The 27,761-nt window shown below is 42.0% G+C and overlaps 1 protein-coding gene across 1 annotated transcript in view; it reads right to left on the bottom strand.

The window, feature by feature from the left end:
• Window positions 1-11,874, bottom strand: part of DDR1 (discoidin domain receptor tyrosine kinase 1) — a 74,696-nt gene extending 62,822 nt beyond the window's left edge. Inside the window, exon 1 of the mRNA XM_070933444.1 lies at window positions 11,641-11,874. The gene's annotated coding sequence lies outside the window, so the exon portion shown is untranslated. The remainder of the gene's footprint in view (window positions 1-11,640) is intronic.
• Window positions 11,875-27,761: the final 15,887 nt, after the last annotated feature.

The raw sequence follows: 27,761 nt of genomic DNA, 5'->3' as shown, positions 1-27,761 counted from the left end.
CATTCCTCCATGCAGTGTCATCCCACAGCAATGCCTCCCTAATTTTAGGATGACCTTTGCTTCCTCCTACCGAAGGTGGCCTCAGCGTCTTCCTCTTTAGAAACTCCAATTCTGGATTGCTCTGAACCTTGTAGGGCGACACTGTCTAACATCAGGCAAAAAAAAAAAACCCCAGAGAATTCAAGCATCTAAAAAGATTAAACCATGGCGACTGGACTAAAGTTTGTTAAATTGAGACGTTTCGTTACTAATCCAAGTAACTTCTTCAGTCAAAATGAAAATTTTAGTTTAGGCAGAAAGTTGTTGGAGTGTACTAACTCTTGCCATACCAACTGAAGAGGTATCTCCCCAAAATGTATTGCAAATGTAAATGAAGACTCAATTATCCAGGCCAAAAGCATCTAAAAAAGGTTAAATCATGGCAATTTGGACCGAAATTTATTAAACCGAGACATTTCGTTAATCATCCAAGTAACTTCTTCAGTCAAAATGGACATTTTAGGTTAGGCAGAGTGTCAGAGAATTCCCATGCACAGAGAATTCAAGGCTTGAGTTTTGCCATGGCTCACTCAAAAAAAAAATGCCAGAAAAAAAAATCTACAGGGAAGAATGTCCCTTAAAAAATTTCCCCACCTGTTTTTCTTCACTCCCGTTTTTTTTTTTTTTTCCTTCAAAAAAATCTCTCCATCAAGCGTTCCAAACAAAGATTTAAAGCATCTGCCTCATTTTGGACAGATTAATTTTCTCAATCTGAAAAACAGAGAGCCCAGAATGCTGGAGGGTTAAAGAAATGCCGACATTTATGAACTGCATCAGAAATGTCCAAAGTACTTTGCGTATTCCAGGCTAGACATAATGGCGGGAGCCGTATTTGTTTGTTCACATGTCTGCTATAATTTATCTATAAATCGTGGAGGGAGACGGATGTAATTTTAGTCTCAAGAGGATCACAGAGGGGCAAGAAACTTAACCCTTCCCCCCACACACACACCCCAAATTCTCCACAAACAGCAGTGCCTCAACATGAGAAGAAGGATACTGGGAGAGAACAAAAATTATCTAGGGATGATGAATCAATGAAGAGGAAGGAGAAGAACTATAGGTAATCTTCGATTTAGGACTGGTTGCTTAGTGACCATTCAAAGTTACAACGTACCCCCTAAAAAAGGGGTATCAAACTTGATTTCATTAAGGGCCGCATCAGGGTTTTGTTTGATCTCTGGGGGCCAGGGTGGGAGTGGCCAGCTTGATGTTACTTGTTTGGGGGGCACCTGTGGCGGCCCCAGCGCTCTGCCAGCGAAAACAGGCTCCCGAGCTCTGTTTTCAGCCCCAACGGCCTCCTGCAACCCTCTACCAGCGAAAATGGACCTTGTGACGGCTGTGGGAGGCCCTCCCGAGCTCTGTTTTCACTGGCAGAGGCACCTTCACTGTTTCCAGGGTAGCCCTGCAGGCCAGATCTAAGCACGCTCCGGGCCGGATGTGGCCCGTGAGCCTTGAGTTTGACACTCCTGCCCTAAAAGGTACTTGTGACCTGGATTTGAAGTTCAGACAACCAACCCTTCCCCCCTACAGTCATGTGATCGCATTTTGGGCACTCGACAACCAGTCTGCATTTACGGCCATTTGCAGCATCCCGCAATCATTGGACTGTGCTTTATGACAATTGTTTCCAAAAACTGGCATTTATAAGAAACTGGTGAAGAAGGCACAGCAGTTCCTACATTTTTTGCATCGCATGAGAAAAGTTAGGTCTTCCTTCCCCTGTCCTTACCACTTTCTATAGAGGGACGATCGAGAGCATCCTGTCCTATTGCATTACTGTCTGGTTTGGAACTAACCACATCCTCACCACTGCTTCGGAGAGGAAGGTGGAGCAGAGTGTGGTGAGGATGGCAGAAAAGTTCATTGGTAGTTCACTTCCTTCTATCCAGGACATAGCACATAAACGATGCTTGAGCAGGCTCCGCAGGATTGTCTGGGACGTTACACGTCCTCTTCACGACCTGTTTTCCTTGTTAACTTTTGGGGAGGAGGCTTCGTGGTATCCGAAGCAGAATATTCAGTCACAGTTTTGTTCCATATAGCATCAACCTTGTGAACTCTCAAGTTTCCTCTTTCTACTATGTATTCAAAATAGACAGTGATTAATATTTATATGCGTGTGTATGTATATATATATATATATATATACACACACACATGGGTGTATATAGCATGTGTATATGTGTTATGTATGTATATGGTAGATATATACTTTGTTTTGAGAGCAGGCAACAGAATTTCATTTTTGATGTGGGCCAGTGTGCTCACAGTAAAAAATGACAATAAAGGTTATCTTATCTTATCTACTTTCCAGTTTCAGGCAAAAATTGCCCATTGCGGACAATGGGTTCACTTAACAACTGCTGCATTTGCTGCAAATCATGGTGATTTGCTTAATGACATCAAACAAAAAACAATGCAAAATCAGATCGGTCATGTGATGACCTGCTTAATGACCGGCATGACTTACAACCATAATTCCAGGCTGAATTATAGTCTTCAATCAAAGACGGATGGAGGCCACTTCAATTCTTTTCACCTGCTGACATCTTTTGAAAGGCCACAAATCTGGACGTCCTTCTGCTATGTGGACTTCAACTCCCAGAATTCTCAGCGTGGATATCCATGGGGCAAGGAGGCAGAAAAGGGTCCTAATCAGGGGTGAAATCCAGCAGGTTCTGACAGGTTCTGGAGAACTGGTAGCGGAAATTTTGAGTAGTTCGGAGAACCGGCAAATACTACCTCTGGCTGGCCCCAGAGTGGGGTGGGAATGGAGATTTTGCAGTATCCTTCCCCTGCCATGCCCACCAAGCCACGCCCACCAAGCCACACCATGCCCACCAAGCCACGCCCACAGAACCGGTAGTAAAAAAATTTGGATTTCACCACTGGTCCTAATGGTGGGTATAGCTATGAAATCAAAGTCTCATCTTATTTTATGCACATCACTTTAATTCCATGATAACTGTCGTCTTAACTTTGCTGGCTCAGGAATTCTGGGAGTTGAAATCCATACATCTGGAAGACACCTGGAATGCTGGTGGAGACCCTTCCCTTCACTGCTTTAACACAAATAGGACACAGCTCCAGTAAATGGCATCTGTTGTCTTGCCCTGGAACCTTCTAATGAGTCTCTCTCAGACATCTACCACCTGAGCTCAGTCCCCAGCCTCCAAAGATTGTTGACACAAAATGGACTTTTATTAACTACAAGTAGGGTAATCCTACCAAAGCTATTTAGTTTTAATTACATTTAAATGTCATTGGAATCAAATCAAAGGCCATTTTTGCCCTGACGTCTCCCATTAGTTCTTGGAGAATATCTTGGTATTTAAGGTACTCAAAGGCCAAATCTATTCTTCCCACCCACCCCAAAAATTGGTATCTTGCCACTTCCAGATCCTGGAGCTTGTAGCTGAGAGTCTACTGTCTGTTTTTTTTTTTTTTTTAATTTGATTTATATGCCGCCCTTCTCCGGAGACTCAGGGCGGCTTACAATGCGTTAAGCAATAGTCTTCATACTTTTGTATATTTATACAAAGTCAGCTTATTGCCCCCACAAACTGGGTCCTCAATTTACCTACCTTAGAAAGGATGGAAGGCTGAGCCAACCTTGAGCCTTGGAGAGATTCGAACCAGCAGTAATTGCAGACAGCTGGGGTTAATCATAATGCTATCAGTCTGCTGAGCCACCAGGCCCTGTTTAAGGCAGGGATGGGCATCTATGGCGACTTTACAACCTGTGCAAATCAGAATGCAGCCAATACTGGTTTATTTGCTCTTTGCTTAGGATAAATGAGAATCTGTGGTCACTAAATGAATGGTCGTAAGTCGAAGACTACCTGTATAATGGTTAAGAAACCAAAATGGCCCTGGGGAGATTCAGATTTTGGCCCCCATTTAGCCACAGAAGCTCCCTGAGGGACTTTGGGCCACTCTCTCATCACACCTCATCTTGTGAGGGTGTTGAGAGATAAAACGGAAGGAAGGAGTACAGCACCATGAGCTGGGATATAATTCAAATAAATATTCCAGACCACAATATCAGTCAGGAGTGTGTGAGGAGTTTGGGAAATCCCTGTTCTTGAAATTTTACAGTTTAATCATGTGCTTGACTCGGTGCCAATCCATCCACCCAGGCACACATACACATATCCACACCCTCGCTCTTTTCTACCCCATGAAATCCTTAAGGCAACTAACAAGCTTTAACAAACCAAAGCAGCCTTTAAACATTGTAAATGTTGACTTTAAAATCCCAGTATTAAAATCACTTGACAACTAAAATCCAGCCCAAAAAAATGACCAGTTTGCAAGGCAAGACAATTAAGAGTGAAAAAACAGACTGTCCTGTACAGAACTTCTTATAAAATTATAAATATTTAATATTACCCAGTATAAACTACTGTAATACACAGACATAAATAGGAGGGAAACCACAACTAAATGAAAAGTATGCTTTGTTCTAGGCATGGAAAAAAGTACCAACTCTGATATTTGGCCAAAGCATTGTAGGCAGGGTTGTGATTTAGCCAAACAAATACCTGAAGATGCCATATTTTTATCATCATCACGATTATCATTCCTTAACATCTGGTACCCAGAGATAGACAATCTCGGAATGTGGAAATCACATTTTCCAGTCATTTTAGAAAGAGCTACACACTATGCAACATGCTTTTGGTGTCAGACACATGGTTTACATACAGTAGCCTCTGCTTAATCATACCTTTTTGAACAAGATACCAATCGTTGGGATCAAATGTCTCTCTGAGTCATAAACCACACAGAATCCAAAGCCAAAATCTATTTATACCGCAGATCATACACTGCCCATTTCAGACTCTGGCTGGGGTATTCTGGGAGTTGAAGTCCATAGGTCTTAAAGTTGCCAAGGTTGGACACCCCCTGCTCTAGAGCTGTTTTCTCAACCTCAGCAACTTTAAGGTGCATGGACCTCAACTCTGAGAATCCCCTCAACCATGGGGAAATTCTGGGAGTTGAAGTCCATGCACCTTAAAAGTTGCAGAGATTAAGGAACACTGCAGATCAGGGGTGAAATCCAGCAGGTTCTAACAGGTTCTGGAGAACCGGTGGTGGAAATTTTGAGTAGTTCGGAGAACCAGCAAATACCAACTCTGGCTGGTCCCAGAGTGGGGTGGGAATGGAGATTTTGCAATATCCTTCCCCTGCCACGCCCACCAAGCCATGCCCACAGAACTGGTAGGGGAAAAAAAATGGATTTCACCCCTGCTGCAGATGGTTTATATTATAATAATCTGTTGATGTATCTATCAACATATAATTCAATAATCTCCTACCATAAACAATCAACATCCCAATTTTGCACCCACACATGCACTAAAGTTCTGAACTGGATCTCAATAGTACACCCACATCTTGCTGTTTGTGAATCCACCCACCTCGTGTAGACACAACAAATCGCACAGGTTCCAGCCACATAATGTACGAGGACAGAACAAATAAATCACGTTTGTCTTTAAAGCTCTGTCTCTGAATTCCTTTCGCCTCCTCCACATGTTCAAGCCTGTCTTTGCAAAAACTAAAGGCAAGAAATGTGCTTTGTAAAAGCATTAAACATGAGACTTCTTGGGTTGCCAATTTTACAGGCGATACCATTACATGGCGGAGAGCCACATTAACTAAATACAGGTAGTCCTCAATGTACAACCACAAGTGACCCCAAAATTTAAGTTGTTACATGAGAAATTTCTTAGGTGAGTGTTGTCCCATTTTACAACTTTTCTTACCACATTTGTTAAGTGAATCACTTGAGTTGTTAAATGAATAACTCGGTTGTTAAGGGAATCTTGTCTTCCCCATTGACTTTGCTTGTCAGAAAGTTGCAAAAGGTGATCACATGATCTGCAACCGTCATAAATACATGCCAGTTGCCAAGTGTCCAAATTTTGATCATGTGACCATGGGGATGCTGCAATGGTCATAAGGGTGAAAAAAGACGCAAGTCACTTTTTCCAGTGCTGTTGCAACTTTGGTCACTAAACGAATGGTGTAAATCGAAGGCTACCTGTTTGTTGCTAAACTCAAATCTGTGTCAAGGACAAAGGGGAAATAGTGAGACAGACTTTCAGTCAAGGAAACTCCCAATCTTTCTTCATTCTTTCTCAGCCCGACCTACAACAGCCCCCTCACAGGGCTGTTGTGGGAAAAAGTTAGGAAAGGCAACTTTTATGCACATGTATACTGTGTTCCCTGAGGAGGGCAACATAAGCTAAAAGATAGTTAGCCTTTGAAAGGCCTGGCAAGAAATTTCTCCCTATGTTAGACAAGAATTGTATTTGGCTGAATTAAAATTTGAATCTAACTAAAACACGACTAATCTATTTTGTAATTTTCCTCTTCAGCCACTTCACAAATTGCAATTTGGTGGTATCTTCTACAAGACCTTGAGGCCTAAACATATGGCTACCTCCAGTGGTGAAATCCAAATTTTTTTACTAATGGTTCTGTGGGTGTGGCTTGGTGAGCATGGCTTGGTGGGCGTGGCAGGGGAAGGATACTGCAAAATCTCCATTCTCACCCCACTCCAGGGGAAGGATACTGCAAAATCCCCATTCCCTCTCCACTCCTGAGGGAAGGATATTGCAAAATCTCCATGCCCACCCCACTCTGGGACCAGCCAGAGGTGGTATTTGCCGGTTCTCCGAACTACTCAAAACTTCCGCTACCGGTTCTCCAGAACTTATCAGAACCTGCTGGATTTCACCCCTGGCTACCACGGGGCACAGTTGTAGGCCTCCAGAATACAGTGTCTTTGAGAACAAGATGCTGGTTTAATCCTGGTTCATGTTGGTAATTACCACATGTCAGAAAGAACTTCAGCTCAGCTCTTGGCAGATTTCCACTGAAGCAGCCTCTGATTCTGCCAGATGACTTGAACTGGGCAAAGGGCCTGTTCCATCAAGCAATACTTTTATTAATAGAGTGGATGAGTGAACAATTTCATTGGACAATTATATAGAGAGCTGGGAATTATAACCATGCAATGGTGAGGATAGAAAAGACAGGAACGCTGAACCTTCAGTTCCTTAGTCTATTTAGGACTTGGAAGACAGATCACCAAGCAAGGATGTTTGCAGCGGTTGGTCAAAACAGACAAGATGGCACCTGTGACATTGCCAAAACATGTAAATACAACATTTCTTAACATACCGTGTTTCCCTGAAAATAAGACCCTGTCTTATATTTTTTTGAACCCTGAAATAAGCGCTTGGCCTTATTGCCATGCACTGAAAAGTTTGATTGGGATTATTATCAGGGGATGTCTTGTTTTGGGGGAAACAGGGTAGGCTAAGCAATAAACTTCCATTTGAAATTGGGGTTTTCTGCCTCAACAACAACCTGTCTACATTAGCAGGCCAGATTCAGTGGCCTTGGATGGTGATAAGAGAGAAAACTGATCATTTCTGTATTTTGCTGTTCTGGAATCATCCAGGTCAGAAATTCTGAAATTCTGTTAACACTGTCTTAGAATTCATGGTCTGAAAGCCAAGTGGATTTAAAGTAACTCACTACGCTGGAGGGACCACAGTTTTTGTTTTTTTGTTTTTTAAATTTAAAAGTTCATGCACAAAGGATGAGGCCTCCCCCTGTCTACTTTACTGTATAGGTTTTCAGGTTTTAAAAAGGATGTCCTACTAAAATTTTTGCGATGGGCTACATTGCCAAGCGGTTAAGCCACTACTTGTGTTCTTTAATGTATTTTATAAAGTTCTATTGGCTTTGCAAAGCCTCCCATGCTAAAATTTTGGGAAAGAAAATCCAAATGGGTTTACTCTTCCATATTTCTAGATCTAGAGTCTTCCAAAGATTGCAAATGGCGCTCACATGACCCCAGGACACTACATGCCAATTGCCAAGCACCCAAATTTTGATCATGTGACTGAGATGCTGCAACAATTAAGTGCAAGAACTGGTTAAAATCACATTTATCAGTTCTGCTGTTAGTTTCAAACGGTCACTAAACAAACTGCTGTAAATTGAGAACCATCTGTACTATCAGAATTGATACTAGTTCTTGTATAAATATTTCTCAATCTTGGCAACTTTAGGATATGTGAACTTCAACTAATGGCTGGCTGGGGAATTCTGGGAGTTGAAGTCCACATATGTTAAGTTGCTAACATTGACTATTAGTTTACTATAGGTTCAGAGGTGAACACCATTGTGCCTACAGTTTGCCCATTTCTGACCAATTTCAAATACCCCCCCCCCAAAAGATACCTCTTGGTCCCTCTTCTCCCCAAATAGTCCACAATTTATGACCACAATTGAGCCCACAAATTTTTGTTGTTAAGTGAGACATTTGTTCAATGTCATTTTGTCCCATTCTACGATTTTTCTTGCCTCAGTTGTTAAGTGAAACGATAAGTTCGTAAACCTGCTGTTAAGTGAATCAGGCTTCCCCCATTGATTTTGCTCGTCAGAATGTTGCAAAAGGGGATGACATGACTTTGAGACACTGCAACCGTCATAATTAGGAATCAGTTGCCAAGTGGCTGGATTTTGATCACATGATCACTGCAAACGTCATAACGGTGGAAAAAATGATCATAAATCCCTTTTTTCACTGCCTTTGTAACTTTAAACTGTCACTAAATGAACTGTTGCAATTCGAGGAAGCCTGCACTACAAATAACAGTATTCATATGCCTGGCTAGGTGGCTCAGTGGCTAAGACGCTGAGCTTGTCAATCAGAAAGATTGGCAGTTCGGCGGTTCGAATCCCTAGTATAGGTCTCCTGTGTGAGCAGGGGGTTGGACTAGATGACCTCCAAGGTCCCTTCCAACTCTATTATTAGGGGTTACTTGCTACAAAAAAACTATCTAGTACAATGACGGTTAACCTTTTTGCCATCACGTGCCAGGAGCGGGGGGGTGTCACGCGCACGCATGCCCACACCCATAATTCTATGCCCCTGCGCATGCGTGCACGACCCCCTCACTCCCTCCCCCCCGCTCTTGGCATGTGATGGCATGGTGGGCCCGTTTTTCTCTCTCCCCAGGCAAAGGGGCCATTTCTGGCCTCCGGAGGGCCTCCGAGGGGGGAGGCCGTTTTCGCCCTCCCCAGGCTCCTAGAAAGGCTCTGGAGGCTGGGGAGAGAAAAAAATGGGCCTTCCCCACTACCCCTCGAGGCCCTCGGAAGGCAGGAAACAGCCTGTTTCCCTACTTCCAGTGGGCCCAGAAGGCCCGAAAATCAGCTGGCCGGCACGCACATACACACTGGAGCTGAGCTCGCGTGCCCACCTATACGGCTAGGCGTGCCACCTGTGGCACACGGGCCATAGGTTTGCCATCATGGATCTAGTAGATCCCCATACATAAAGATGGGGCCAGCAAAGTAGCAGGAAGCAAGCTAATCTTAGATAACCCCTTTGGTTCAATCCTGGGACACCATCATCATTTTTGATCCTGTATCAAAAACAGCCATCATCTGGTTTGGCACTTGCAGGCCTTCAGGAAGAAGAAAGCAACCACAAAGAATCACTTTGCTCCTTTTTAGCCATGCTAATTTGCAAACCACGTGGTTAAAATCATGAGCACACATTCATTATATACGTTCCAGTGCTAATTAATAATTATGTGTAACAGAAGTACTCGGTTTGCAGTCACTACCATATCTCCAAAATAAATGGAATGACCACCTTGAAGGGCAGAGTAGCCCAGCTTCTCCTATATGAAAAGCATTAATTTTTAAACTTTTTCGCAGCACCAGTGAATTTTTAAACAGAAACACAGAAAGCTGACAGCAGTAAATAAATACAGTGCTCCACTGAGTTTCCTCTCGTGCTTTATGGTTGTTTTTGTTTTCTGTATTTATTTATTGACTTATTCATTCACTATTTTTAATTATTATTTTTATTTGATTTTTTAAAATCTTGGTCAGACGGTCGACATGTGTTTTATCCCAAACAGGTTTAAACTCAGTTACTGACGATCCAAGGTAGGTTTCTAATATAAACTTTTTTGTTCCTATACAAATGACTAAATAACACACACATACACAAAACAATAAGGAAGGACAAAATTTGCGAATCTACCTGCTTTTTGAAAAACGGATGGCCTCACTGACAAACAAACAAACAAACAAAAAGGAAATGAAAGAAAACTTGGAAACGATAACCTTTTGGTCCCTCCCATCTGTTCAATCCCCCAGATTAGATTAGATTAGATTAGATTAGATTAGATTAGATTAGATTAGATTAGATTAGAGGATGTGGAAGCCAGTCTAAATTTCCCACTGTGGGAACTGCAGATCTGTATTGATTTCTCAATCCAGGTACAGAAAGTCACGCCTCCCTCAAACATCTATCTCCCAAAATGCAGGAAAGCAGAGAAAGTGGGAAGGGCCGCCTGTGGTGAGCTAAGGTTGTCTTTAGATATAAAACTCCCTGTGCAAATGGGTGAGCAACTCCACCTCACGTGGGTTTTATATGTAAATACACATTCCAGTATTTCCCCGCAGCCCTTTTTTTTTTTTATAAGGAATTAAACACAACAAAAACGGCCCTCAGCGAAACGAAGCACAGAACGCGAATCTGCCCCAGATACACCTGAAACCATTTTGCGTAGGCGTTGCTTTCCAGCAGGTATAATTTTGAGTATTTTTATGTGACAAAACAAGTTAGGCACCCAACTCGGGTCTGTTGCAGGGAACTGTGATTTCATTAACCACTCAAGGCCAGGCAAAAGAGATCTCTGTTAAACCATCAATCTGGGTACCCCCAGCGTGGCAAACCAAAAATCAAATCAAACCCATGATGATTTAGCCCAAGTGTGTGCTGATCATTTATTTATTTATTTATTTATTTATTGGTTCGATTTATATGCCGCCCTTCTCCGGAGCCTCAGGGCGGCTTACAATGCGTTAAGCAATAGCCTTCATACTTTTGTATATACCTGCTTAGTAGGGCTTTCGCCCCCCCCCCCCCAAGCTGTGTTCTTTTTTATACAAAATCAGCTTATTGCCCCCACAATCTGGGTCCTCATTCAACGAAGCTGCCTATTCCTGGTCATGTTTGCCTTAGTTCCGAACCCAAAGGGGCTTTTTTTTTTTCCAAGAGGCAACTGGACTTTCTGTTTTTTCTTTGAAGACGTTTCGCTTCTCATCCAAGAAGCTTCTTCAGCTCTGAAGAAGGACACCTTCCAAAGCGAAAGGTCTTCAAAGAAAAAAAAAAAATCAGAAAGTCCAGTTGCCCTCTTGAAAAAAAAAAAAAAAAAGCCCCCTTGGGACAACCACGACCTGGATGGTTGAGAATCTATTCCACAGGCCCTTAGTTCCGAACGTTGAGAGGAAGGCACTCTGCCCATGGTCAGGAGCACTTGTCTCCTTCAAGAACCCCGCGCGCGTTCTGGGTTAAAAACGCGACACGAAGCAAAGTCTGTCCTCAAGTCGCGCCCAGCAGCCCTCATTTCTTCCCGCTCGGAGTCCGCTTCCACCGCCGTCCCCGCCGCTAAGTCCACAGCAGGTGGACTCTGGGTTTCACCAAGGCGGCGCCGGGAAGCGAGCGAGCCCCGCCACTCACGGTCCGAGGTCGCCCGAAGCCCCGCGATTTACCTTTTGCCTCGCCTCTTCTCTCCAACAGCGGGGCGTAAAATCCGACCAGCTCCCGGACGGCTGGAAAAACCCAGGAATCCCTTCCGCCGAGACCACCTCCGGCTCTTGGCCCCGGCCCGCCCGCGGGGATCCAAGCCGAGGAGCGGCGGTGGGAAGTTGCCCGGGCGAGAGAAAGAGAGACGTGGGAACCGGCCCTGCCGAGAGCGCCGCGTTCCCCGCTGCCCCCCGGCACGTAACTGGCGAGGGAGGGAGCGCCGCTCCGGAGTTGGCAGCCAGTTGCTCGCGGCTGATCTCATCCGGGATTTGCATAAACCCCCTTTTCGCGGCGCTGGCGAGGCGGGGACTCGCTCAGCAGTGGCCGGGTGGCGGCGAATGCGGAGCCGGGGATGCCTCCCCGCCTCTCTTCCCTCCGTTCCTTTCCTTTCTTTCTTTCTTTCTTTCTTTCTTTCTTTCTTTCTTTCTTTCTTTCTTCTCTCTCCTTTCTTTCTTTCTTTCCTTTCTTTCCCTTTCTCCGTTCCTGCCTGCCTGCCTTTCTTTTATTTCTTTCTCCCTCCCTCCCTTCATTCCTTCCTTCTCTCTCTCCCTCCCTCCGTTCTTTCTCTCTCCCTTTCTTCCGTCCTTCCTGCCTTCCTTTCTTTCTCTTTCTTAATCTTTCTCCCTTCGTTCCTTCCTTCCCCCTCCCTTCTTTCTTTTCTTTCTTTCCTTCGTTCTTTTTCTTTCCTTCCTTCCTTCTTTTCACTTTATTTCTCTTTCTCCCTTCCTTCCTTCTCCCTTTCTTCCCTCTTTTTTTTCTTTTCTTTCTATCCTTCGTTCTTTGTTTCTTTCCTTCTTTCTTCCTTCCTTCCTTTCACTTTATTTTTCTTTCTCCCTTCCTTCCTTCTTTCCTTCCCCCTCCCTCCCTCCCTCTTTCTTTTTATTTTCTTTCTTTCCTTCGTTCTTTTTTCTTTCTTTCCTTCTTTCTCTCTTCCTTCCTTCCTTTCACTTTATTTCTCTTTCTCCCTTCCTTCCTTCTCTTCTCTTCTCTTCCTTTTTCTTTTATTTCTTTCCTTTGTTCTTTTTCTTTCTTCTCGTCTTTCTCTCTTTCTTCCTTCCTTCTTTTCCTTTCCTCTTCCTCCCTCCATCTCTTTCTCTCTCTTTCTCTCTCTCGGCTCTGAAATTAACTCGCGCCTTCCTGCTCAGCTGTCGGCGAGCGCTCCCAGCTCCCCCGAGAGGCCTCTGGTTTGGGGGGCGCTGGCGTGTGGCTGCGAAGGAGGAAGGGAGAACCAAGCGGGACCTCAAAAGCAAGTTGCGCCGCTCCAACGCTCGGACGGGTCTCCTTCTGGCTTTCCCCGGACCCCGCCTGGCTCCCGCCCGGGGCTTCCTTGTGAGACGACGGGGACATTATAGTTATCTTTCTTATAGATTTCCCATACAATCTGGCTCAGGAAAAGAGAGGAGGGTCCTCCACGACTTGGATTCCCCCCCCCCACACACACACACCAATACACAACTGAAGGGAAGGGATAGAAAGCGCCTAATTTACTATATAAAGGGTTTGATTTAGTGCCATCCGGGCGGGGAGAGCTTCGCAAATTGCAAAAGAAGGATTGCTGCCCCCCAAGAAGCTTCCAGTTGCAAAGCCTACTATAAAGAGTAAGGAAGTATGAGTATTTATAAAAATAATAAAGGTGGGATTAAAATAAAATAAAACCTAGGACAGTATAGAGATAGTCCTTGATTTACAACCATTTGTTTAGCAACTGTTCCAACTTACAATGGCACTAAAAAAGTTACTTGCAGTGCATCTTCCGCAGTAAAGTAAACTTTATGTCAACTCAATCCCTAGTCACCTGACTGCTTGACTCATGCAAGGTGCTGCATGCAAGGCTGACCATGAAGATTATCTATTAATATTAATACTAATATTGAATATTATCAATATTGATATTGTTTCCTAGTACAATTTGATTGCTTATTTGTACCCTATGACTATCATAAGTGTTGTACCTTATGATTCTTGATGAATGAAATCTTGTCTTTTTATGTACACTGAGAGCATATCCACCAAAGACAAATTCCTTGTGTGTCCAATCACACTTTGCCAATAAAGAATTCTATTCTATTCTATTCTATTCTATTCTATTCTATTCTATTCTATTCTATTCTATTCTATTCTATTCTACTCTACTCTACTCTACTCTACTCTACTCTATTCCATTCCATTCCATTCTATTCTATTCTATCTGGAAGTCCAAACTGGCATTTCAGTGGGTAACTGACCAAGCGCATGAACTGATGAATGAGGGACAAACAAAAACGCTAAATGACTTGTATGCTTGTAACCCGGAGAGAAAGAGGAAGGATGAGATTCATCTGGGTGTAAGTAAAATGGAGTTGATGAAAAGGAAAACGTTGAATTCTGAGTGAAAGGACTGCTTTCTTGCCTGATCAAGAAAATAACTTGAGAAAATGTCTTAGACAAGCCCCATCCCTAATTCACAAAAAGATAAAAGGGAAGAAGAGGAAAGCACATTCAGAATTGCAATATTCGGTTTCTAAAGCTTGTTATAAAAATATCCCAACAAAAAACCAAAGAGGAAACCACAAGCAATAAATCTTACTTTAAGATTCAGAGGTTTATTGCATGAGCAATTTGGAACATGAACAGGCATCATCAATTTCACGAAAAAAAACTTACATTATTAAACCATTGCAATGGGGTCCAATGACACAGGACTGCTATTGGGCAAACGACACCATACCCATCTCAAGTCACATTTCTTATACCTTCTTAAGGTATAAGCATTCCATAGTTTCACTTCCCTGTTCTTTCTTACATTCTTACTAAACCGTCACTCTCGTGTACATTTGTGTACATTTGAAGCTCTCATTTGTTACTTTTCAGTTCCTCATTTCCCACCGTCTCATTCTTCCTGCTCTAAATATATCCATACAAGAAGTACCAGCTTCTGCCAACCTAGCAGTTCGAAAGCTAGGCAAGTAGAAAAAATAGGGACCACCTTTGATGGGAAGGTAACAGCGTTCGGTGAGCCTTTGGCGTTTAGTCATGTCGGCCACATGACCACGGAGACGTCTTCGGACAGCGCTGGCTCTTCGGTTTTGAAACGGAGATGAGCACCGCCCCCTAGAGTCAGGAATGACTAGCAATATGTGCGAGGGGAACCTTTACCTTTACATACTTTGTAGAAAATACAGCACACAAGTCAGCATATTAGAAATAAGTCTGGTACATTTTGCAATTATGTTAGTTTAAAACTTTGGTTCAGTGAGGCCTGCAAGCCCGCTCCTAGGCCTTATTACCTGCAACTTTCCAATGGATCTATTTCTCTTTTCATAAACTGTTCTAATACAAGCAGTCCTCATTTAGCAATCTCAATTGGGACTGGAAACTCAGTTGTTAAGCAAAGCAATCACTAAAGAAAACTGTGACTGACCTCACTTCAGCTTTCCTTTGCTTTACAGACGTGCGAAAGTCGCACACGCGAGGATTGGTTGTTGCATCACCCTCATCACCGCAAACAGTTGCTAAATGCAGCAGTCACTAAATGAGGACTATCTGTAAAAGTAATCCTGATCTATATGATGTTGGTTTCTTAGTCTGATCTGTCTTATATGACTAACAGTAACATGAAAAGAAGGAGCACATACTAGATGCATCTTCTGGTAGCCTTGGAGGACAGTGTGAAAATTCAACATTTCCCTTTTCAAGAAATTTTACTTACACCCAGATGAATCTTACCCTTCCTCTTTCTTTCTGGGTTACAAACACACAAGTTACTTAGTGTTTTTGTTTGCCTCTCATTCATCAATTCATGTACTTGCTCAGTTACCCACCGACATGCCAGTTTGGTCTAGTGCTGTGTTGGCGAACCTAAGGCACGCGTGCCGGAAATGGCACACAGAGCCATCTCTCCAGGCACGCCAGCCGTTGCTCGTTCCTCTTCTGGTTTCCAGCACTGGAAGAGCAGCTCCCTGGTGCACATGTGCGTACCGGGAAGCTGAGTTTCCATCACATGCATGTGCGCCGTCCAGCTAGACTTTGTATGTGCCAGAAACAGGAAGACCAGGTGCCCGGCATGCACAGGCACCTCGGAAACTGATGCTCGCACTGGGGAACTGATCTTCTGGTTTCTGACGCTCCCACGCATGCATGCTGGGGAGTTGCTCTTCGGGTTTCCGGTGCTTCCTCCCACATGAGCGCTCCTGTTTTGGCACTCGGTGCCAAGAAGGCTCACTAACACTGGTCTAGTGCAGGGGTCAGCAACCTGCGGCTCTGGAGCCGCATGTGGCTCTTTCAACCCTCTGCTGTGGCTCCCTGTCACTGAAAATATGCGTCACAACCGCCAATGTGCGAAACCCACTGGCATGCAATTTATTGAGCTTTTCAATCCCGGTAGGCCAACCATGGATAAATCCAAGAAAAGAAAAGTTTCAGAAGAAAACAGAACCTTTAATTCAACTACATATGTTAGTTTTGTGGCCACTCAAGAAATAGTCAGGCACGGGAAGAGTTTTGTGGCTCCCGGTGTTTTCTTTTCTGTGGGAAATGGATCCAAATGGCTCTTTGAGTGTTTAAGGTTGCAGATCCCTGGTCTGGTGGTTAAGGTGCTGGCTTGGAAACAGGAGACAGGGAGTTCTAATCCCTCCTTAGGCATGAAGCTGGCTGAGCCAGGTTAATCACCAGGAAGCTCTGAGTTCTACTCCTGCCATTGGCATGAATACTGTCTAGGTGACCTAGGGACAGTCACCCAGCCCATTTATTACTTGTGATGTTTGTAAGCAATATATTTCTGCACTGAAGAGTGAGCTGGGAAACTGACCTGGGTATTGCTGAACTATAACCCCCACCGGTAGGATTCTGGGAGTTGTAGTTCAGTCCTGTCTGGAGGATCGAAGATTTCCTTCCCTGATACACAGGATGTTTAGAGAAGGCATGAGGAAGAACGCCAATAAAACTCCCTGATGCCATTAATCTTTTGTGCAGGAACACAGTGTCTTAATGGCAATGAAATTACCCCTGGTGACCTGGGAATTGCCAAAGATTATAGCTAACAGTGAATTCAGTAAAGTGTCCATGGCACAAGACACCAATTTAGACAAAGAATGGGACGCAGGGTGGTAACGCCATGCAGAATGTACACTAAAATCATTGCCTGGGGTTGGGCTTCAAGCTAAGCTAGCATGGTTTATTCAGTTCATTCGATTTATGTATGCTGTGTGAATTGAGCAAATTGCACCTTAATTACCAAGCGATGGTTAATCTGTGGCTTAGCCATTTTAAATAGTCTTTATCTTAAAGCATTGGGTTAGAATGTTACATCCAGACCAGAGATGGTCCCTTTGATGGTCCTACACGTATACACAAACGTGTAGTAAAAAAAAACATTGTGAATGCTACTTGCATTTTTTATTAAAACAATTCTCAAGTGTGAAAAGGAAAGCAATAATTTTAATGCGGTTTTTTTTGTGTGGTCTGGGCCAAGAAACAGAATTCATTTTTTTCCTCTGGGGGAATATGATTTTCAGAGTGGGACGCCTGCAACTTTCAATCAGAAATGTTACCCTTAATTTTGGGCCAAAAGTAATGCATCTGGGACATCACGGTGAGTCATGCTATACTTAAAACCCCTTTTTTCCTGGCTTGAGAAGTGAGTTAGATCCTGTTCTCATCCTGGAATTGATGCTATGCCTCTCTGGACTGGAAGATACAGAATTGGTGAAGAGTGAAAGTTAGTGGGGCACAATTAAAAATTACTGTACAAAAACATTTGCCCAGTTCAAAACCTTCCTTTCAGCCAATCTGAGAGGTAGATTAATGGACACCAGCAGTGGTGGGTTTCAAAATTTTTTACTACCGATTCTGTGGGTGTGGCTTGGTGGGCGTGGCATGGCTTTGTGGGTAAGGCTTGGTGGTCGTGGCAGGGGAAGGATACTGTAAAATCTCCATTCCCACTCCACTTCAGGGGAAGGATACTGCAAAATCCCCATTTCCTCCCGATCAGCTGGGACTTGGGAGGCAGAAAATAGATGGGGGCGGGGCCAGTCAGAATTTTTACTACCGGTTCTCTGAACTACTTAAAATTTCCGCTACCGGTTCTCCAGAACTGGTCAGACTCAGAACCTGCTGAAACCCACCTCTGGACACCAGACAATTAGTGTCACATAGGCCCAGCAAATTGGCAGCGTCGAACTAACCATGGCTCTCCGCGAAACATGGCCAGGATTGGATTTCTTGTCTTTGGATGGGAGACAACAAGGAAATCCCAAAGTCTGTGTGGTATAATCAAAAATATCAAGATGGGAGCTGAAACAATGCAATCAAATTTCTGTTTTCATCTTTGGCCACCAAAATTGTCACCTGGCTGTCTTTAAGTAGCCAAAATGTCCAGCCAATTTAGCATTGTGGCTGTGCTGTAGGACTTGAAGCAAGACGACTATTTGCCTTGGAGTTCTGTTTGGGATGGGTGTATTACTTGGAACCTTGACATCTGTCATACGAGCAGAAAAAGTAGGTGGAGCTTTAATCATACCATTGTAGCAACCCTCTGAGATTTTTTTAAAAATCATCCTCTGGGAATTTTCCTGCCCAGGGTTGTAAATCCAACTGGCATGAGGGAAATGGGGGGTTGCATCCTTTTCCTCCCTGTCTTTTAGATACAGATAGTCTTTAATATAAAACAAATACAGATCTTCTGTGTGTCATGCTCCTTTTTCCAAATGAATCCATGATAGTTTCCAAGATGAATAAATGGACATAGACCCAAAGTCAGAAGAGCGCAACCTGACCAGATTAAGTTGCCGAGTGAGTGGGGAGTCAGCCTGAAAGGGCCAATAGCAATTAGGCCTCGATTCTCTGAACAGAATATAATAGCCTTGGTAGTACAGTGGTCTAAGGCACCCTGTTATTTAGCTGGTTATTAAGACCAGATGCCTGCAATTACTGCAGGTTCGAATCTCGCCAAGGCTCAAGGTTGACTCAGCCTTCCATCCTTTCTAAGGTAGATAAATTGAGGACCCAGTTGTGGGAGCAATAAGCTGACTTTGTATAAATATACAAAAGAATGAAGGCTATTGCTTAGCACATTGTAAGCCGCCCTGAGTCTCTGGAGAAAGGCGGCATATAAATCAAATTAAAAAAAAAAAAACAGAGTTGGAAGGGATCTTGGAAGTCTTCTAGTCTACTCTCTGCTCAAGCAGGGGACTTCACCATTTCAGACAAATAGTTGTCCAGTCTCTTCTTAAAAACCTCCAGTGATGGAGCACCCACAACTTCTGAAGGCAAGCTGTTCCATTTGATTAATAGTTCTAACTGCTGTTAGATCTCCTTTCCTCTCTCCATATATTCCCTGACAGGGCAGGGGTGAAATCCAGCAGGTTCTGACAGGTTCTGGAGAACCGGTAGCGGAAATTTTGAGAAGTTCAGAGAACTGGTAGCGGAAAAATTGAGTAGTTCGGAGAACCTGCAAATACCACCTCTGGCTGACCAGAGTGGGGAGGGAATGGAGATTTTGCAATATCCTTCCCCCAGGAGTGGGGTGGGAATGGAGATTTTGCAGTATCCTTCCCCTGCCACGCCCACCAAGACACACCACGCCCACCAAGCCACGCCTACAGAACTGGTAGTAAAAAAAATTGGATTTCACCATTGTGACAGGGAGATATATTAACAGAAAAGACAAAAATAAATCAGTTATACTATAAGACGTTGCAGGACTTCCTCTCTCCTGCCATCTCTTTTTCATACGTGGGTATTATGAAGTGGCTTCTTCCAGTAAGCAGGAAATAAGAAAGCACACATTAAACCAGGATGCAACCTTACTCTTACCTGGACATGAATCCTATGGTGGGTTCCACAGAAGTAACTAACCACAGTTGAGCCTAGCTTATTATATAGACCAGGACTGTCTTAACGCATGGGCCTAATGGGCACTTGCCCGTGGGCCCCACAAGCATAGGGGCAACATACATCTGTGTATGTTAACCCTTCAATTTATTTTATTTTATTATTCGTATTTCTATGCCGCCCACTCTCCAAGGACTCTGGGCGGCTTACACCAAAGACAGTATACTAAATAGCATATTGCCCCCAACAATCTGGGTCCTCATTTTACCCACCTCGGAAGGATGGAAGGCTGAGTTAACCTTGAGCCGGTGAGATTTGATCCGCTGATCTGCTGAACTAGCAGTCAGCTGAAGTAGCTGCAGTAATGACTCTAACCACTGCGCCACCTTGGCTCATGCACCTTGTATCATATAAATACAGCAAGGTATTTGTTGCAATATTTTCAGGATCAGACTCAATAAAGATAATAAGAATTAGAGATTTAAATATATTTCTCTTTAATAATAATAGGCATTCTATATTCGCTGAATATTCAAGATAGAAGCGAAGAAAATGGTGAGGGTGGCTCCTTATATATACAAGGGGTGGAGCCAGGAATGGGAGTGGTAAATTATGAATACATTAAAATCCAAAGAATAAGTTAACCCCTGATGTCCCATATATACATTATTTACACAATAGAGAATAAGGCATTTACATCTGACAAATCCCCCTCTAAATGCCGGTTCGCTATACAACACCAATTACATTCAGATTCAGGACAATATAATACATACAATTTAGAAGTTAAATATTTGTGCTGTTTAGAAGGTAAAGGCTTCGTTAATATGTCAGCTAATTGTTCAGAAGTATCACAATGTATTGCTTTGATGAATCCATCTTGAGATAATTGTCTCACGTGCTTAAATTTTATATCAATATGCCTGGACCTTTGTCCAATGGCATCGGATCTGGATATTTCAATGGCTGCTTTATTATCTTCATGCACAACAAAAGGTAATGCAGGTTTTTTCCAAACATCTGAGATCAAGTCATTGAACCATACAAGGTTATTTGCAGCTTTGGATAAACAAACATATTCCGCTTCTGTGGTTGAAGTGGCTACCAGTTCTTGTTTACCAGTGTACCAGTAAACTAGACAATCATTCAATAGAAAAATATAACCAGAAGTACTCTTTCTGCATGATGTATCACCAGCCCAATCTGCATCCGCATAACAGGTAATTTTTGGTTCTTTGTCATTATTAGGTTCTAATACTAAACAAAAATCTAATGTACTTTTCAAATATCTTAGAATTCTTTTGACAGCTTCCCAATGATACATGGTTGGTTTGCTAACATATCTTGACAATAAATTGAGAGGTAATGCAATATCTGGTCTGGTCCAATTAGATATATAAAGGAGTGAGCCTATAACTGATCTGTAAAATGTATTATCTTTAAATTCAGGGGAAGACTCATCAGTGTTTCTAAGGAAATCAGTTTGCATAGGAGTGTCACAGGTTTTGGCATTGTTTAAATTACATTTGTTTAGAAGTTCAATGATCTTATCTTTCTGAGTAAGTTTGAATCCCCTTCTAGTTTTGTTAATTTGTACACCAAGGTATTTATTCACTTTACCTAGAGATTTCAACGAGAAATGTTCGTTTAACTTATTTACAAAGATTTCTCTGCTCTCTTTGTGTTTTCCTATATATAAAATATCATCCACATAAATTAATACAAATTCAATGTGATCATCACTCTTTTTTACAAAGAAACAGTTATCAGCAGTGGTAGCGTTGAAATCCATGGTCTTTAGTACTTTTACCAAGCAATCGTACCATCTCTTGCCAGATTGCTTTAATCCGTATAGACTCTTGTTTAATAACCAAATTTCATTCTTATTAGTGTATTGACTATGTGGTGCTCTTACATATATTTCCTTATCTAGTTTTGCGTGTAAATACGCAGTCTGTATGTCATATTGAAATACGTCCAGATTGAGTGCAGATGCTACTACTAGAGCTGTTTTAACACTCTCTGTCCTCACCGTGGGGGAGTATGTGTCAGTATAATCTTCTGGATATTTTTGTGCATAACCTTGTGCAACTAGTCTAGCCTTGTATAAAGTATTGCCTCCTTCTAGGTTCTTAATTTTATAAATCCACCTGGTACCTATAATTGTTTTATCCTTAGGTGCGATCGCAGGAGTGAATACATTTAATCCTTGCAAACTTTCCATCTCTTTTTTCATAGCTAGTTCCCATTTTTCTCTTTCTTCACGAGGGAGTTTTAATACTTCCTCATATGTATTAGGTGTTATTTGTTCTCCATTCATATGCATTATGTAATCTTTGTATTTACTTGGTATTTGATTTCTATTGTTTCTAATAGCTCTTTCAGGTTTGCTATGGTTGTCGTGCAAATATCTAGCTTCCTTTTTTGTTAATGTGTCTGTCTTTATTTTATGCTGACTATTTGTCCAAGTTTTGGTTTTGTTCTTATTTTTGTTAATGTTTTGATTTTCTATTGTCCCTTCCTCGCAAGATATCGCATCTTTGCATTTATTTGGAAATATTTCATTAAGGTGCAGTTTAGACCAATTGGCCTGCTCATGGAACACAGCTGTTCTGGAGACTATAAATTTGTTATTATTATCAATGAATCTGTACCCTTTGGTTCCAGTTTCATATCCCATAAATCTTAATCTTCTGGATACGTTTTCTCCCTTTCTCCTCAACTGCTTAGGTATGTGCACATCTGCAGTGACTCCAAATATGTGCATGTGTGCTAATTTAGGTTTCCTATTGTACATCACCTCATACGGTGTCTTATTCACAATACTGGACCAGGTTCTATTTTGAGTGTAATTTGAATAATGTAGGGCTTCTGACCAGAATTGTTTGCCTAAACCAGCATCCTCTAATGTGCATCTAATCATGGTTTGTAGTGTGGAATTCTTTCTCTCTGCAATCCCGTTTTGAAACGCAGAAAATGGATTGGACGTGAAATGTAGCATTCCCCTATCCTTTAACCATTGGGAGAATTCTTTAGACATGAATTCACATCCCCTATCTGTCATAATTTGTTTTATTCTGATATTATGTTGTGTTTCTATGCGTTTGTAGAATTCCTTAAATTTCTGAAAGGTTTCATCCTTGTACTTTAATGTGTAAACAAAACCATAGCGACTATAATCATCCACTATTGTTAGAAAGTAACGTTTTCTATAGGTAATTGATGGAGTTAATGGACCAACTAAATCCATATGTACTAAGTCAAAAATATTGTTAGTTGGTCTGTTAGATTTTTTTGGTCTGGGACTGGTTTTTAGTTTGGTGGATTTACATACTGAGCATTCCAAATAATTTTCACAATTTTTTATTTTGACACCTTCTGCGTGTTCAGTCATTTTTTGAACTACAGGAAAGCTTGCATGTCCTAACTTCCTATGTAAGATGTGAGCACACTCATCATGAATTGGTTTACCTATTTTTGGTTTCTTCTCATTGTGTGTATTTTTGTGATCATGAGGTATTTTACATTCATCATTGTCACTGTTACTAACATTTTCATCATCTGCTTCAATACAATCTTCCATATTTGAATCAATGTTATGTAACCATCTTTCTTTTGTTATCAGATAGGGTAGACCTCCTTTTATCATCACAGTGCCTATATTTGTTTTGTCCTTCTCTAAAGTTGCTTTCCCCTTTGAGAAAACTATATTGATGTCAGAATCTCTGCTTAGTTTTATAGCACTTAGTATGTTATGAGGTATTTCTGGGATTAATAATACCCCCTCTATTTTACCTAAACCAGGCAAGGTCACATTTCCTCTGCCTAATACTTGAACCTTTTCTTGATTAGCTACCTTTATCACAAACTTATCTTCTGTAAATGAAGATAATATACTTTTGTTGTTAGTGGTGTGATTGGTTGCACCAGAATCAATAAGCCAATTATTGTTCTCATTTTGTTGTGTTTTGGTGCTTTCTTGTTTGTTTAGTCCATTTAGTGACCCATATTTTCTCTCTTTTGAATTTTCTCTACCCCCTCTACTTTCTCTGTAATTTGGTGGGCTTCTATATTTGTGTCTATCTGTGGAAGACTGTCTATAATTGTATTTGCTCCTATATTCTGGCCTATGTCTCTCCCTTGAGACTTTGGGACAGTCTCTTCTACTGTGTTCCCTGGACCCACAATTGTGGCATCTAAAGGCTTCATTATATTTTTCTTGGAAAGCTACTTTCCTAAAAGATTTGTGTTCTGTTTGATTACTGGAACGATTTTTTCTTGAATTGTCTTCTGCTATCAATTTGTTAGATAGACTTTCTATGGTTAAATATCCTAAATTAATAGTATCTAAGTGTGACATAAAGCTATCCCATGATGGATCAAGTGAATTGATAATAACACTTTTCATTGTTTGATCTGAAATCACTTCCCCCCTCAATTGCAGCTCAGCTCTTATTTTGTTTAGAGATATCAAATGCTCACTTATAGAAACCCCTGGTTTCACTCTAGAAGAAAAGAAATCCTTAGACATTCTTGTAGTTGTAGCTACGCTATCGCTGTGAAATAGATTAAACATGCATTGAATTATTTCTGACACAGTTAGGTTTGATTTGATGCTATGATACATTGCAGGAGATACGCTAGATATTATTATGAAAAATGCTCTATGATGTAAACAATCTATTTTTAAAGTCCAAGGTCTTCTTGGAGGACTAGTTATAAAGAATAGTAAATTTTCTTTCATAAAGACAACCTGAAGCTGTTGATACCACTCTTGTAAATTAATGCCATCAATTCTAAGTTTTGGGAAGTCACTGGGTAAGTTCCCCACATTATTTTGTCCATTACTTACAACCTGAGGCAGTCCGTGGTCTCGCAAGTGCAGGAAATTACAGAACGGCATGGGGATGCTCGCAACGAGTCTGCGCGGTTCTCTGGCCAGTTCAAGTCTTTCGGGGCCGTCTACGTAGCTTTGCACATGCGCGTTGCTCATTTCTTCCTTGGCGTCGTCGTGGAAGGTTCTCTCCATTTTAGCTCTCTCGTTCCGCTCCTCTTCAGATGAGTCGGTCTCTGGTTCGGTTTTAGGGGTTCTGGTGGTGGCGACAGCTCTTCTCTTTCTTTCGTGTGCGTTGGCACTTGATCCGGTCTGCGGTGTAGGACGGAATCGGCATGGCTCTCTGGGCTCAGGTGTCGTCGCCTTCGAAGTCAGGATGGGAGCGTGCAGGTCTCGAGTTGTCGGTTTGATCTCTTGCTTCTTCGTTGGTGCCTTGGAAATTTTCAATCTTGGCCCAAAAGCAGCAAAAAGCGTTTTCATTGCTGACTTTACTTGAGACTTTGTTAAATCGTCTTCACTTTCTGATTCTGGTTCTTCTGAAGAGTTTGAGTCTTCTTTTTCACTTTCGTCGTCTGATAGCGTTTTTCGCGCCAGAAATTTTGAACTGAGCGTTTTGATTGGCTCTGCTTCACTCTCTTTTGAAGTTCGTTGAAACCAAGATGGCTGCCATTCAAAATTTCGCGCGGGATCACATCTTTTCTTTTTTACAACGACTTTCTCAGTATTCATTTCACTCACAGTTTTTTTGATCTTTGGGTTTTTCTTTAACGACGTTTTTCTCTCTCGCTGCTCCGTTGTTTTTCAGCATTTCTTGGAGGTTCGCGATGAGGCTTTCATCGTTCTTCTGGCTTTTTAGTATCTTCAATATCTCTGACCTGAGTTCGTTATTTTCTATTTCGATTTCTTCCTGGTCATTATTTTCATTTATCAGTTCTTCTTCTTCAGTGGTGTATTCTTCGGATTCTCTCGAAATCGCGTTAGTGGATTCGTTGATCATCTCTTGTTCAGTTTCTATTTCCTTGCTGTAGGCCCTGGTGTTGGGCCTATCTTTCTTAGACATTTTTAATTATTTATTGAGTCAATTAACCATCCTCTGCTACCAGCTTGTTGCAATATTTTCAGGATCAGACTCAATAAAGATAATAAGAATTAGAGATTTAAATATATTTCTCTTTAATAATAATAGGCATTCTATATTCGCTGAATATTCAAGATAGAAGCGAAGAAAATGGTGAGGGTGGCTCCTTATATATACAAGGGGTGGAGCCAGGAATGGGAGTGGTAAATTATGAATACATTAAAATCCAAAGAATAAGTTAACCCCTGATGTCCCATATATACATTATTTACACAATAGAGAATAAGGCATTTACATCTGACAGTATTTATTACATTTTACTGCATTTTTTAAATTAATACTAACATGCAAATATATGTTTAATTTTATCAACCATTTACATTTTTGCTCCTGTGAATAGTTGTCGTAGGGGCCCCAGTATATTGCTTTGCCTGGGGGCCCATAATGCTGTTAAAACAGCCCTGGTATAGACTCAACAGGGTGCTTAATTTGTAGTTCAGGATGGTAAGTGAAGCTAGAAAATGGAATTAATTAGGCAACTCATGGTTGAGTGAACAATAAGTAAGCCTGCAAGACAAATTTGTGTGCAGATATATGAATCTTCCCAGTTTTGCATTGCAGCTGAAACAGACTGATTCGCAAACGTCTGCGTGATAATACAGTTGTTGTTCTTTAAGGCGCCATAAAATTCTGTGGGTTCCCCCACCCTGGGCAAGGAATTCTGCTACTACGAAGTTATTGCTGGAGTTTTGCAAAGAAGGAGCGCAGCCTAGCAACCCCGCCAAGCGCCTTCCCTTTTCTTGGGAAGATCAGCTGATTGCTTTCAACAGCGGGTCCTTGACAACGGGAGTCAAATAAATGGATGGGGGAGCATCTCTCCCCTCCCCTTCCCACACTCCTCACTGGCTCGCAACTGAGGCCCTGTGAAGGGGACAAGAGACAGTTTTTGGGGGTAACGCTGGAAAAAGACACAGGTGTGCCAAGCTTTCTCCTGGGTTCTGAAGTGGAATGGAGCAGACTTTGTTTGCTAATAAGGCAGGAGTATTTAATCTATGCAAACTTCCTTTAGGCTCCGTCTGTATCTTTGCAAATAAGTGCCAGTTGCAGATAATTCCAAACATTCATTCCAGCTTCAATCCATAATTCAAAGCAGTATTCAAGTAGATTCTGATCAGGTATTTATAATTACACTTGTATTTGTCATAAAATACATGCTTGACAAATAAATAAATACATACATAAAAAGTAGAGAAAATTCCAGATCATTGCACTGTACCAGATACTTCCGGTCTTCTGAACGTAGCATAGGTAGTTCTCGATTTACGACCACAATTGAGCCCAACATTTCCGTTGCAAAGCAAGATAGTTAAGTGAATTGTGCCCCGTTTTATGACCTTTTTTGCCACTGTTGTTAAATGAATCACTGCAGTTGTTAAGCGAATCATCTGGTTGTTAAGCAAATCTGGTTTCCTCCATTGACTTCGCTTGTCAAAGCTGGCCAGGAAGGTTACAAAAGGAGATCACACGATCCCAGGACAGTGCAATTGTCGTAAATGCATGCCAGTTGCCAAGCCCCTGAATTTTGACCACGGGGAATGCTACGATGGTCATAAGTGTGAGGATTAGTCATTAAGTCACTTTTTTCAGTGGCGTTGTGACTTCAAATGTCACTAAACAAATGGTTGTTAAGTCGAGGACTATCTGTAATGCAAATATAAAAGGACACATATTTTCTCAACAAGTCCAGATTTCCAGTTGGTGGTTATCAATCACCCGATTTTTGTAGTGGTTTATCACTTTGTGTAATTACTTCTGCTTAAATTGCATGTATGTCTGACTGTTTCAAACTTGGCAACTTTAAGTGGACTTCAACTCCCAGAATTCCCGCAGTCACTTCTGGGAGTTGAAGTCTCTTAAAGTTGCCAACTTTGAAACAAAAAACTGGTATTACATTATCCCCCTTCCTCGTTCCTCACATTCTCTCCATAGCACCTTTCTGAAGGCCAAGCTCAGCTTGTATGGAGGATACCAGTTTGAAGAAGACACATGATGTTCCAATATCTCAGGGGCTTTCACAAAGAAGAGGGAGTCAAACTATTATCTCCAAAGCACCAGAGGACAAGACAAGAAGCAATGGATGAAAACTAATCAAGGAGAGAAGCAACCTAGAACTACGGAGAAACTTCCTGACAGTTAGAACAATTAATCAGTGGGACAACTTGCCTCCAGAAGTTGTAAATGCTCCAACACTGGAAGCTTTTAAGAAGATGTTGGATAACCATTTGTCTGAAGTGGTGTAGGGTTTCCTGCCCGAGCAGGGGGTTGGACTAGAAGACCTCCAAGGTCCCTTCTAACTCTGTTATTCT

This window comes from Pituophis catenifer, unplaced genomic scaffold (genome assembly GCF_029215685.1).
Source record: "Pituophis catenifer annectens isolate HBS135680 unplaced genomic scaffold, rPitCat1.0.hap2 SCAF_2, whole genome shotgun sequence".
Lineage (NCBI taxonomy): Eukaryota > Metazoa > Chordata > Lepidosauria > Squamata > Colubridae > Pituophis > Pituophis catenifer.
This window is presented reverse-complemented; position numbering and strand designations above follow the sequence as displayed.